Raw genomic sequence first — 12,719 nt, forward strand, 5'->3', positions numbered from 1 at the left:
TGAGGTGCATACCCTAGCCAACCAGAAACCCCATTTCTAACACCATTTATATGCAATTCTTCTGAGTATCCCAAATCTAGCCCGATATTGTGCTGCTGATTATAATGTAAAAACAATAATGCCCAACTTGATTGTTCTGAGAAGGACGGGTGTTATCTTCTTTTCTCTGCCAGAGCCAATTTATCCCCTGCAGAAGTCTCTTGGAATGGTTGCAGTGACTCAAGAGTGAGGACTGAGGGGCATATTTATACTCCGTTTGCGCCGGAATTGCGTAGTTTTTTTTGACGCAATTCCGACGCAAAACTAACTCCATATTTATACTTTGGCGTTAGACGCGTCTAGCGCCAAAGTCCATGGAGTTTGCGTCATTTTTTAGTGTGGACACCTACTTTGCGTTAATGAGATGCAAGGTAGGCGTTCACGTCTAAAAAAGTGAGTCCGAGGCATGTGCGCCGTATTTACACTCCCGGGCAAAAATCACGCCCGGGAGCGGGCGGGTCAAAAAAAATGACGTACGCCCGCTTTTGCGCTGTGTTTTAGCGCCTGCAAAAGGCAGGCGTTAAGGGACCTGTGGGCTCTGAAGGAGCCCAGAGGTGCCCTCCCATGCCCCCAGGGACACCCCCTGTCACCCTTGCCCACCCCAGGAGGACACCCAAGGCTGGAGGGACCCATCCCAGGGACATTAAGGTAAGTTCAGGTAAGTCTTTTTTTTTTTTTTGTGGCATAGGGGGGCCTGATTTGTGCCCCCCTACATGCCACAATGCCCAATGACCATGCCCAGGGGACAGCAGTCCCCTGGGCATGGCCATTGGGCAAGGGGGCATGACTCCTGTCTTTGCTAAGACAGGAGTCATTTCTATGGGGGTTGGGAGTGAAAAAAAATGGCACAAATCGGGTTGAGGCGAAAAATTTGTCTCAACCTGACTTGCCCCATTTCTTGACGCCCAAGCCCCTTATCCCCCTACGCCGGCGCTGCCTGGTGTACGTCGTTTTTTTCCACGCACACCAGGCAGCGCCGGCGGCTAACGCCGGCTAACGTCATTGATTAAATACGGCGCCCGCATGGCGCTTCGGAATGGCGTTAGCCGGCGCAAATTTTTTTGACGCAAAACTGCGTTAGCGCAGTTTTGCGTCAAAAAGTATAAATATGGGCCTGAATATTTGGTGAGGTTCATGTAGAGATCCTCTAGATAATCATATTGTCAACACCAGGACAGTGCGCGCTCTAAGGGCAACATAGGGGGTCATTCTAACATTGGCGGGCGGCGGAGGCCGCCCGCCAATGTTCCCCCGTCAAAATACCGCTCCGCGGTCACAAGACCGCTGAGGGTATTTTGAGATTTGCCCTGGGCTGGCGGGCGGCCGCCAAAAGGCCGCCCGCCAGCCCAGGGCAAATCTACCTTCCCACGAGGACGCCGGCTCCGAATGGAGCCGGCGTAGTGGGAAGGTGCGACGGGTGCAGTTGCACCCATCGCGTATTTCAGTGTCTGCTTTGCAGACACTGAAATACACAGTGGGGCCCACTTACGGGTGCCCCTGCAGTGCCCATGCCATGGGCACTGCAGGGGCCCCCAGGGGCCCCGCGGCACCCCCTACCGCCATCCTGTTCCTGGCGGGAGACCCGCCAGGAACAGGATGGCGGTAGGAGGTGTCAGAATCCCCATGGCTGCGGAGCGCGCTCCGCAGCCATGGAGGATTCACCCGAGCAGCGGAAAGTCGGCGGGAGACCGCCGACTTTCCGTTTCTGACCGCGGCTGAACCGCCGCGGTCAGAATGCTCGAGGGAGCACCGGCAGCCTGTTGGCGGTGCTCCCGTGGTCGGTGACCCTGGCGGTCACCGGCCGCCAGGGTCAGAATGACCCCCATAATGCAAAATGACAAACCTTATGCAATGTAATAATTCATGCATTATGTGTTGATATTGCATATAAACTTTTTGAATTGCAGGTATTTAGCTTGAAATGTCATCAATGCTGTGTGTAATGTATTGTTCATTTTCAAGCCTTTCCTGCAGCCTGGCTGGGTGTGGCATGTGGGCGGGGCTTGGGTCTATTTAAGGAACCCAGCCCAGCTCCACGTGCTCTCTATTCAGAGGTCCCGGTGCAGAGCAGCAGCATTTTCCTGGGCTCCTGTTCCAGAGGCCTACTTGGACATTTCCTGGCCCTGTCCTCATTATCTTGCTGATCTTCAAGCAGGGCAGTAAGACAGAGGTCGGGGTAAGCCCCCGACTCCGTTTCTAGAAACATTTGAGTTTTTGGCTTTGTGATTTACAGTGTGCATGATTTATTCTTGGCACTTAACCCTTGCAGTTCGGATCGGCAGAGTGAGCGATCATTTTGAGGCATTTGAATCTTGATGGTTGAATCGGCAACAGTGTGCGCAATTCATTCTTGGCAATTAATCCTTGCAGTCTGGATCAGCAGAGTGCGTGATAATTTCGAGGCATTTGAATCTTGATGGTTGAATCTGCAACAGTGTGGGCGATTCATTCTTGGCAATTAACCCTTGCAGTTCTGATCGGCCGAGTGCGCGATCATTTAGAGGCATTTGAATATTGATGGTTGGATCAGCAACAGTGTGCGTGATTCATTCTTAGTAATTAACCTTTGCAGTTCAGATCGGCAGAGCTCGCGATCATTCTAGGTACTTGAGTCTTGATGCGCAGTCTGGCAATAAGGTGCGCAATAATTTCTGGGCAATTGAATCTTGAAACTTAGATCAAACAGAGTGTGATCTTTCTAGACAAAACAAGTTTAGTCAGTTTGCCTATTCTACAGTATCATACATGAATCCCATAGCAGTTAATTATTTGGGAACGAATGTACTCATTGACTTTTGATGTGACGTAATTGCTATTCTAAGGATTAACTTGACAGAGTTCAATGTTCAGGGTACATGATTATAAAAAGGTCAAGTTATTGAAAAGTTCTTGATCTCTCATGTTATTAGAGCATAAAGAATGAAAGCAAAGTTCATGAAGATTAATGTGAATGATCTTGCTGTTGTGTCTTAACTCTTACTTCCACAAGTCTCCTTCCCTGCTGTTCCCAACCTAAACCCCATCCCCCGCTTGGCCATTCTTTAACTCTGTGCTATGATAGCTGGTAGAGTATGGGGCTGCCAAGATGTGGACATATTGGGAACGGGCGCACACCCTGAGGATCCGGCCTCGCTGACACATATAACTTCATTGTCACTGGTGTTTGACTCTGGAATAAGTCCATAAGACTTAATATGTTCTGACATTTTTCTGCCACAATGTCCAAATTAACTTTAAAACAGTATTTTGGATCACTGTTCAGAATCCTCTGTAGGTTTTCATGGGAATCTGGGGAAGACTTGCAGAGTTGCATCTCAGACTCAACAAACCAAGCATAGGCATTAAAGTGCTGCAGTGGTACAGGACACCCAAACCAAGGATTCCTGCATGTATTGCAAGTGTCGGGTGCCATCTGTGGTTTCATCCCATGGTTCTGAGCAGTGTGTTTGCATCACCTTCGCTTTCTGTTACTGGCCATGTAAAGGATTCATGAGAAATACAGAAGGAAGGTATTTAGCTCCACAAAAGGTTTCCGGATGAATCACCAACAAGGTTCATTATGTGTACCAAGCAGGTGATATGCATGGAGTTTGTACAAAGATTTCTCAACACAGTCTTGTATGCTTGAGCATGTATGCTGCATTGTCTATATTAAAAGAAATACCATCCTGGAAGGCTATGTTGTACTCTGTGAGCACCCTCACAACTGCTTGCACTACAGATCCATGGTTGCACTGTAAAAGGAACGCTGTATCTCTTAGGTGGGCATGGATTTGACGGCCACCTTGTGAAGAGATCACTGCAAATAATACATTCAACACACATCGCCCTTCAACATCAAGTGATTTTGTCAAACATAATACGGATCTTCTGATCTTGCAATATTTTCTTCAGAACAGCTTTAGCCCCTACTTATCTCTCTGGTAGGTAAAGTTCTTGAAGTTGACGACTTCCAGATATTGCTCCACCATTCCATACTAGCTTGTGGAGTAACTTGCACAACACAGGGTGGTCAGTTTTGCTAAATAAAAGGTGCAGTGCTGTGCAGACATGGACCCACTCATTTGTTATTTTCTGGTTTGAGGCACTGACAGCTGTACTCTTTGTGAAAAGTGAGTTCACAGTCATCTGACAGGCACGTTTTGGTGATGAGGGAGGGTCTGTGGTATCTGCACAGCGCTTCAAGTGTTTTTGGGACTACCCATGCATATCCACTATGTGTTTTCAGATGTGGTCAACTGCCACATTGCACACGCTGCAAAACAGCACTTCACCATCAGCATGCATCACATCGCTGTACTCTCTGGCCTGGTCTGCTGCTGTTATCTGAGAAGCCAGATGTGGTTGATGCTTCACGGCCTTCACAGGCTGCATAAACTTCTCCATCCTGCTTTTGGTGTGGAGACTCATCACTCCCTAGGAATCTCAAAGATCTACATATATGTAGGGATGCATTGATTAAAAAGTGCAAACTTGGTGAAACAAAGCCACACTGGAAATCAGCAGCCCTCAAATGGAGTTGAGCAAACTATGGTTCTCATTATGAGTGTCAGACTGCAACACTTGCGATGGCGGTTGGGCCACCACAGAAAGGGTTGTCGGACCGCCCCATTATGATTGTGGCGGAGCCGCCATGGTCAAACTGCCAACACCGCCAGGCTGTAGCCCCCTGGCCCAGCAAAGACTGTCTGGGATAGACATAATGCAAACTGCATCCTCCCACCCATTGCAAGTAGGACTACAAAGTCTGGATAGAGACCTCAAAGTTCTGTGCTTCCGCATATGCATTATTTATCTGCCCAGAAGTGTACAGAAACCAAGGTCTACCTGTGTTGTGCAGCAGCAAATGTATATTTTAGTAACCAGCCTGTCCAATGGCTTTAGAACCAGCAGATTCTTTTCTCTGAGACTCTGAAAAAGAACAAAAAAGAGTTAGAACCTACACATAAAAAAAAAAATCCGTGCCCCTCTGGCCCCTCCACCCATGCCCAATGGGCAGCAGGCCCTAACATAAAAAAAATACATGCCACCAAGGGCCCTGCTAACCTTGCCCAGTGGACAGCAGGACCTAAACATAAAAAAATACATGACTTTGAGGGTCCCGCCACCCATGCCCAGTGGTTGGAGGACCCTAACATAAATAAATGCATGCCCCCCACCCCCCCAAGGGCCCTGCTACCCTTGCCTCTTGGGCGACAGGCCCTCAACATTCCAAAAACAAATTTCAGGGCCCACCACCCAAACCCATGGGCAGTGGGACCTAACATTAAAAAAAAAAAAAAAAAAACATGCCCCCCCAGGGCCCTGCTGCCCTTGTGCAGTGGGTTGCAGGTCCTAATCATTAAAAAAAATACATGCCCCTCAGGACCCTGCCGTCCATGCCCAGTTGACAGCGGGCCCACACACTCCCAAAAAAATACATGCCCCCCAGGGCCCTGCTGCCCTTGCCCAGTGGGCGGGAGGCCTTAAACGTTAAAAAGACAAAAATACATGCCCTCCAAACCCTCACCACCTATGCCATGTGGGTGTTAGGCCCTAAACATAAAAAAAAAAATACATGGACCTAAATAACCAAGAGTTGCCCTGGTATACTATTAACAGTGCACATTAATCTGACCAGAGCTTTAGCAAGAATAAATAAATAAATCAGTAATAGTGTTAGCCACCAATTCACACCTAACATTTGTCCATGAAGTGGATTGATTAATGCCCGTCATGCAGTGAAAAAAAATATTTTCGGCTATAATTATATGTGCCCTTGGTGACAGGGTAGGCCTTTCCAGATCTTGTCTGTGATGTAGCCTCAAATGTTCGAATTAAATAAAGGACACCTTGCATTGCTTACATTTTGGCAACTTGGGCCTTGTACCTTAACACTGTGCTTGATGTATGTATCTGTCTGAGAAAGGACTACTCCCAAATTGCTGAAAAATTTGACTTGTTCTGGTTTCATCTGGTATAGTACACCATCCATTGTCTTAACTTTAGCATTTTCTACCTTATTCACAAGCTTTTCTTGGCAAAATGTGCTTCAAAACTGACCACATAGAAGTCAATGCCTTAGGCGCTCAAGAAGAAAGTTATCATGAGAAATTGTAATTGATGCAATCCGTACAAGTGTAGTGCTACTTTGGTTTCAACATGTTTGAGCATACCTTAACCAGTGCTGATACATTATATATTTGAAATTCAGTTTTGTTTTACTAACATTAAAAGTACCTTAACATGACTGCTAGGTTTCACGCATTTCTGGTGTGCAGAAGCCATTTTATTTATATTTTCATTTGTAAGCCTCATTTTAAAATGTGGCACAGCTAAGAGTAAAACCGAGAAAGCTGATGAACTCAACATTTTCTTTCATTTCATTATATAGTTTTAAGGTCTTCGTTCATTCTTTCGCACAAGAAGAGTCTCCCTTCTGTTCATTAAGCAGGTTTCACCTAAAGTAACAGCATCAGTCGTGGTCTACTTCCACTCACCTGCACTGAGAAACATGTGTGTTCAATATGTATAGGAATTTAGCATAACATGCTTCAACGTGATTTGAGTTTAACCTCTGGTCCTTTGAAATTATGGCTGCTGAAATGTTATTTTGCTGGCCTGATTAATATTTTTACTTGAAACGCATATTAGAGATTTAGGTCGCTGATGATTTTTGTTTTATTTTTAACAATCTCTAAACTGACCAATGTGGGTAGCATTTACTCGTTGGAGAGGGGCTATCAAAGGTCTACCACAGATTTCTCAAGTTTCTTCATGCAGAGTGTGTGAAATTAGAATGATTGACATTGGAATATTGGGAACGAAAGGTTGGTAGGGGCAAGATAGAATATTGAAACACAAACGTTGGTACTGGCAGTTGGCCAGTGGCAGAAGTTGTGTTCATGTCCTGCTTGCATTGCTCTAAATGTTGAGGACCTTTGCAAAAATAAATATTACACTGTGGAACCTACAGAAGTGGAGTCTTCTTTACAATGGCGATGGGATAGGTGAGAGCAATGTCGGCATCAAAAGGATTTTTCTGCTGAGGAGCGCAGGCGGTGTTGTCATTTTAGCAGATATGGGAGCAAAGCGGTGTGTCGTTGGAGTATTTAGAAAGACAGAGAAGAAGAAGGAATTTGTGGCGCAGAAGTTGCTGTGTTCATTACTCTATCAAGGGAGGCATTACACAAGTGCAGCCATTAAAGACAGATGGAGCATGCGTAGTGCATTGCTGTGTCAAGGGAAGAATTACACATGTGCTGCTATTAATGAGTGATGGAGCATGCGCTTACGCGGCCATTGGAAGAGGAATCTATTCACGCACCAGGGTGATGTTGTCATGCCATCTGAGGTTAAGTTTGGAGTGTGGCTTTGCTCTTCACCACAAACAGTGTGGTATAATTCTGGTACAGCACAGCATAATCCAATATAAGGCATTGTGTATAACTATTAGCTTCATTGTGCCTGTTTGCTCAGTATCGGTGATTGACACATCTCCTTCCATTCTTTGATTCATCATTAAAAACTGCTTGTGTGCTGAGTGGCAAAAGTGTTGAAGGTCACGGTGATTAGCACACCTAATATTGAGTTTTGTGTGCTGATTCTCATCGTTCCTGGGTTCTGATTTGGTGATTGACACACCTGTTTAAGACTGATATCGGTGAGACAGCGATACATACTGTTCTTCTCACTGTTGCTGGTGTGCTGGTTTTGGTGATTGGCACACCTATTTGGAAACTGTGGCCCTGATTTATACTTTTTGACGCTAAACTGTGCTAACGTAATTTAGTGTAAAAAAGTATACCGCCGGCTAGCGCAATCCCAAGACGCTTGCTGGGCGTCATATTTATGGGATGACGTTAGCCGGTAGTAAGGCCGGGTTAGTGTCAAAATATTTGACACTAACCCGGTGGGGGAGGTTTAGGGAAAACTGGAGGTTGTGCGTCAAACAATGGCGCTAGTCAGGTTAGAGTCAAGAAAATAACTCTAACCTGATTAGCGTCATATTTAGGCGCACAACCCCCATGGACATGACTCCTGTCTAAGTAAAGACAGGAGTCATGCCTCACAGCCCAGTGGCCATGCCAGGGGACCTATGTCCTCTGGCATGGCCATCGGGATCAGTGCCATGTAGGGGGGTTCAAGTTAGCCCACCCGATGACAGTACAAAAAATGAAAAATAAAAATACTTACCTTTACTTACCTGGGATGGAGTCACCCCATCCATAGGTGTCTTCCTGGTGTGGGTGAGGGTGTCCCTGGGGCCAGAGAAGGGCACCTGTGGGCTCTTTCCATTGTCTCTGACCATGGATATAGGCCCACAGGTCACCTAATGCCTGCCCATACCCAGGCGTTAAATAATGGTGCTAAGCAAGCTTAGCACCTTTATTTAAGGCCCCCGTGCGCCCGTGCATGATTTTAGCACGGGGATCAATATGGCACAAGGTCCATAATGTCATTTTCTGCACTGGAACGCCTACCTTGCATCTCATTGATGCAAGGTAGGTTTCCACATCCAGAAAATGATGTTAACTCCATAACTTTGGCGCTAGATGTGTCTAGCGCCAAGTATTAATATGGAGTTAGGTTTGCGCTGAATTAGCATAAAAAAATACTTTAATTTGGTGGAAACGGAGTATAAATATGCCCCTGTGTGTGCTGACTTCAGTAATTGGCACACCTATTTGGAAATTATGTGTGCTGATTCTGGTGATTCGCACACCCATTTAGAAAAACTGTGTGTGCTGATTTGGTGATTGGCACACCTATTTAAGACTGATTTTGGTGAGACAGGATGTAAGTAATGTATATACTGTTCTTATCATAGTGATTGGCACACATATTTGCAAACACCCACAATTAATTCATTTTCATATAGTTTGTGTGATAATAATTATGGCTAGCATTTAGCCCCCACCGTTTTTTCTTGCAGAACTGGGAGATCTGCCAATACAATGGGAGTTATGGATTGATTTATTTGAAGCGTTAGTGGAGGTACTAGAGAATGGTGAATGTTCCTCTGAAAGGCAACTAGCTTTATTAAAGCATAGCTTAGGGGCTATAGGTTTAAGAGAATTAAAAAATGTACTGCCTTTGGAAAATGTGGGTGAAGCGGTCTATACCACTGTGCCCTCAAACAATTGCAGAAAAGGTATGGCAGGAAGATGAATTTAAGAATGGAATGATATAGGTTTAATTCAAGAGAACAGAAAGAAGACAAGACAATTTATCAATACATGTCTGCATTAAGAAAGTTCGCTATGACGTGCTTTTGAACGTTTGACGTATGACCAAGTGTTAAGGGATCAATTATTAATGAAAACAAAACCCAAACAGATCCAGGAGAAACAATGGTCATCTCCAGTGCTTAATTTGTAAATAAAAAGGTGCTGGTGCCTAAAGCCCTCCTCTTAAACAAGCGGCTGCTGCAATTAAGTGTGCGAACACGGAATACTGAGGGAGCATAATGCTGAAGCCAACACGGGCCACTTGACTCCATTTAAAGCCACTCCCTGCCCCTTAAGCTCACGCTTTGTGCTTTCTCCCTTTGTGGGCTTTTTGTTTTTTTTCTTCCTCCGCCTTACCCATATGTGGCTTTTGCCAGAAAAATGGTTAAATGCTTGAGGCAGAAAAATAAGTGCCGGCCCTCAAAAATAAGTGCTGGTGCTCTGCACCAGAAACAACAAGCACAAATTAAGCACTGGTCATCTGGAGGATTGACTTTAAAAGTTGCAGTGGAGGTTGTCAGAAACATTTAATTAACTGAAAAACATATACAAGTTGTGAGAAAGAGAACAAGAGTGATGGAGATCTATATGTGGTTAGTGGTGACAGCATTAGTAAGGAAAGAAAAATTGGGATACAATGTGCACTAGTAGTACGGGCAACAAGAATGAATCTAATAGTAATGGCAAAGTGTTCTTATGTTATAGATGTGAATCCAGCAATCATTTAGCAAACTCTAAAATGTGTCCTGCTGTAGGCAAATTATGGAGGACATGTAAGAAAAAAAGAAACTTGTGTGTGTTAGAGTTTTGGATAGAAGGTTAATTTTATTGCGGAGGATTATGAGGAGGATGAGTATGGCATGCAAGGCATGGTACTGAGGATGAGAGAAGGACATGGGAAAAGGAAGTACAAATACCCAGTTGTTTGTTGAGCATTGATGGGGTTACAAATGGAAGTTATGGTGGATTTGTGTGAAAGGTTCACCATGAAGGAAATAAAATAGTTTTTGAGCAACTATGGCTGTAAAGGAAGTTGGAGGATTGTAACATTAGACCAGGTAGTTATTCTGGACATACGATCCCAATAGTTTGTGTAATGCAAGCTGAGTTAGTATTTGCTGGTAGGAGGTGTTTTGGTGGTGTTTGTAGCTGAGAAAGACACTATGATTCTGTGGCTGCCACATATTTTTGAGCTTGGGATAACAATGGACCCAAATGTTGACCCGCCTGTGTATGCTGATGAAGATGGAAGTACTCATGACACAAGGTACATGGTGTATTCTGAATTGAAAAATGAGTTTCCAAGTATATTTGGGAATCAGTTAGGCAGGATGAAAGGCTTTGAACATAGTATAGTCTTGGGAACAAATGCTCTGCCTATAAGGCACAAGTTGAGAAACATTCCATTGAACTAGAGAATGAACCTATTTCAAGATTTATGCAACAAAAACATTATTGAACCCATTGAAAGTTCACACTGAGGCCCATATTTATACTTTTTTAGCGCCGCATTTGCGTATTTTTTTTTTTACGCAAAAGTGGCACAAATGTATAAAATACAATTGTATTTTGTACGTTTGTGCCTCATTCGCGTTAAAAAGCAGCACAAAGGCGGCACTAAAAAAGTATAAATATGGGCCTGGGTATCTCCGGTCTTAATTTCATCGAAATCCAATAGAGATTCAAGATTGTGTGTGGATTTATGATGTCTTAATGAAACCATTTGGGTGGATGTTTTTCCTTTACCCAATTTACAATAACTGGTGTCATCTGTCAGGGAAGCCAAAGTATTCTCGACAATTGACTTGGCCAGTGCGTATTTTTTTAACACCTGAAGGCATGTTGAAGTTTTCTTTACACAGAGGTTGGAGACAACAGGCCCATCAGGTCCAGGTGTCATTCATTTTCCCGTTTTGCATGCTGGAACAGTAAGTGTGATTCCGTGCCACCTCAATACCTGTTTCCCATCAAATTAGTATTAATAATAATGGTACAAATATGCATGCAGTATTAAAGCATGCACAATTACTGAGGGTGTTTTTGGTGGTGAATTTACACCCTCCTACCTGGAAATATTAGTCCCTTGAAGAAGGTCAAACATTTGGGAATTACATGAGAAATTTGATATTACTAATTCTACAGGAATTAGCTTGATATTCCATGACAATTGTGTATCGAGAAAGTGCAAATACCAGCACTAGCAATACTTTTAGGGGCAGAATTACATCACTCTGTGTTTGGAATGCGACTTTTATGTTAACTGCATGCTATTTATGTTTTTATGTTTGCTTATAGTCTTTTATGTGACATTTGTCCCTGTATGTTCCAATCAGTTTACTTTTATAGCACTCCCTGTGATTATAGGCATTGCTCTCCTAGCCTCATTAACTCGGACCATAATGCCCTGTAAGACTGAAACCTTTATGTTCTCTTTTCAACTTTAGATGTTCTTTCTTATTGCCTTGCTTTTTACTCCAAATTATATAACAAACTTACCATTTTTGTGTTTGACAAAATGAAATATTAAATATTATTATGTTTGTGATAGGTATATTTCTGTGCTACTTACTTGGTTTTTACTTGTAATGAAATACATTATTATTTTTCCACAAACAACAAATGTGTTATTAATTTTGTTAGAGACAATACTTATAAACTGAAGAGCTCTACTTACGATTGCAAAGGTTCTTAGTTTGTGAAAGAGAGTAACACTTTAAAAAAGCCTAAGGGCATGTTAAGTATTATATTGTGATCCAGGTCATACTGATCACCCTATTTTTTTAAAGCAATTTATTATATTTTATAATTGTCTGTATTGATGCTTTACTTGCTGCTTTTAGCTCTTCCACATGCAGCAATTTGAGATTCATGGAAAACCTAACCATGGAGCAGAGGAACTGTCCCAGGAAAATGTTGGCAGTCACAAAGTGAACTGCAGAACGAGACATAGAGAACTGCAAGGCTAAGAAACACTTCGTCTTCTTTGTATGACCAACTAGTAACATAGGAAGACATGTAGTCCAAATGATAGAAACCAGGCTGAAGGATTGAAGCTTATGATTCCTCAACAACAATTGTATCCCACAAGGAACTTCTTAGGCAGCTTCATGCACAGACCCAGGAAAGCACCCTTGACGACAAACACCTCCTTGAAATTGCAGCAGGCACCAATGATAATAGACGCACCATTAGTAGAAAACACTCAGGCCCTGATTATGAGTAGGTCATTGTTTTCCAACATGTGTGCAAACTCCTGTTTATCAGGGGTCCGAATTACAAGTTTGGTGTTATTTAACCCACCCAGTAAAAACTGGGTGCATTCATTTTCCCATCCTTCATTACACTATTATAAACAAGTGAAGAGTATACTATATTTACCATACTATGTAGACTTTGGTAAACACCAAAATCTCATGCTATTCCCCAAAACGTGTGATAGTTGTTTTTTATTGCATCCAATAAATAATGAAC

The sequence above is a fragment of the Pleurodeles waltl genome, chromosome 7 (assembly GCF_031143425.1).
Source record: "Pleurodeles waltl isolate 20211129_DDA chromosome 7, aPleWal1.hap1.20221129, whole genome shotgun sequence".
In the NCBI taxonomy this organism is placed as follows: Eukaryota; Metazoa; Chordata; class Amphibia; order Caudata; family Salamandridae; genus Pleurodeles; species Pleurodeles waltl.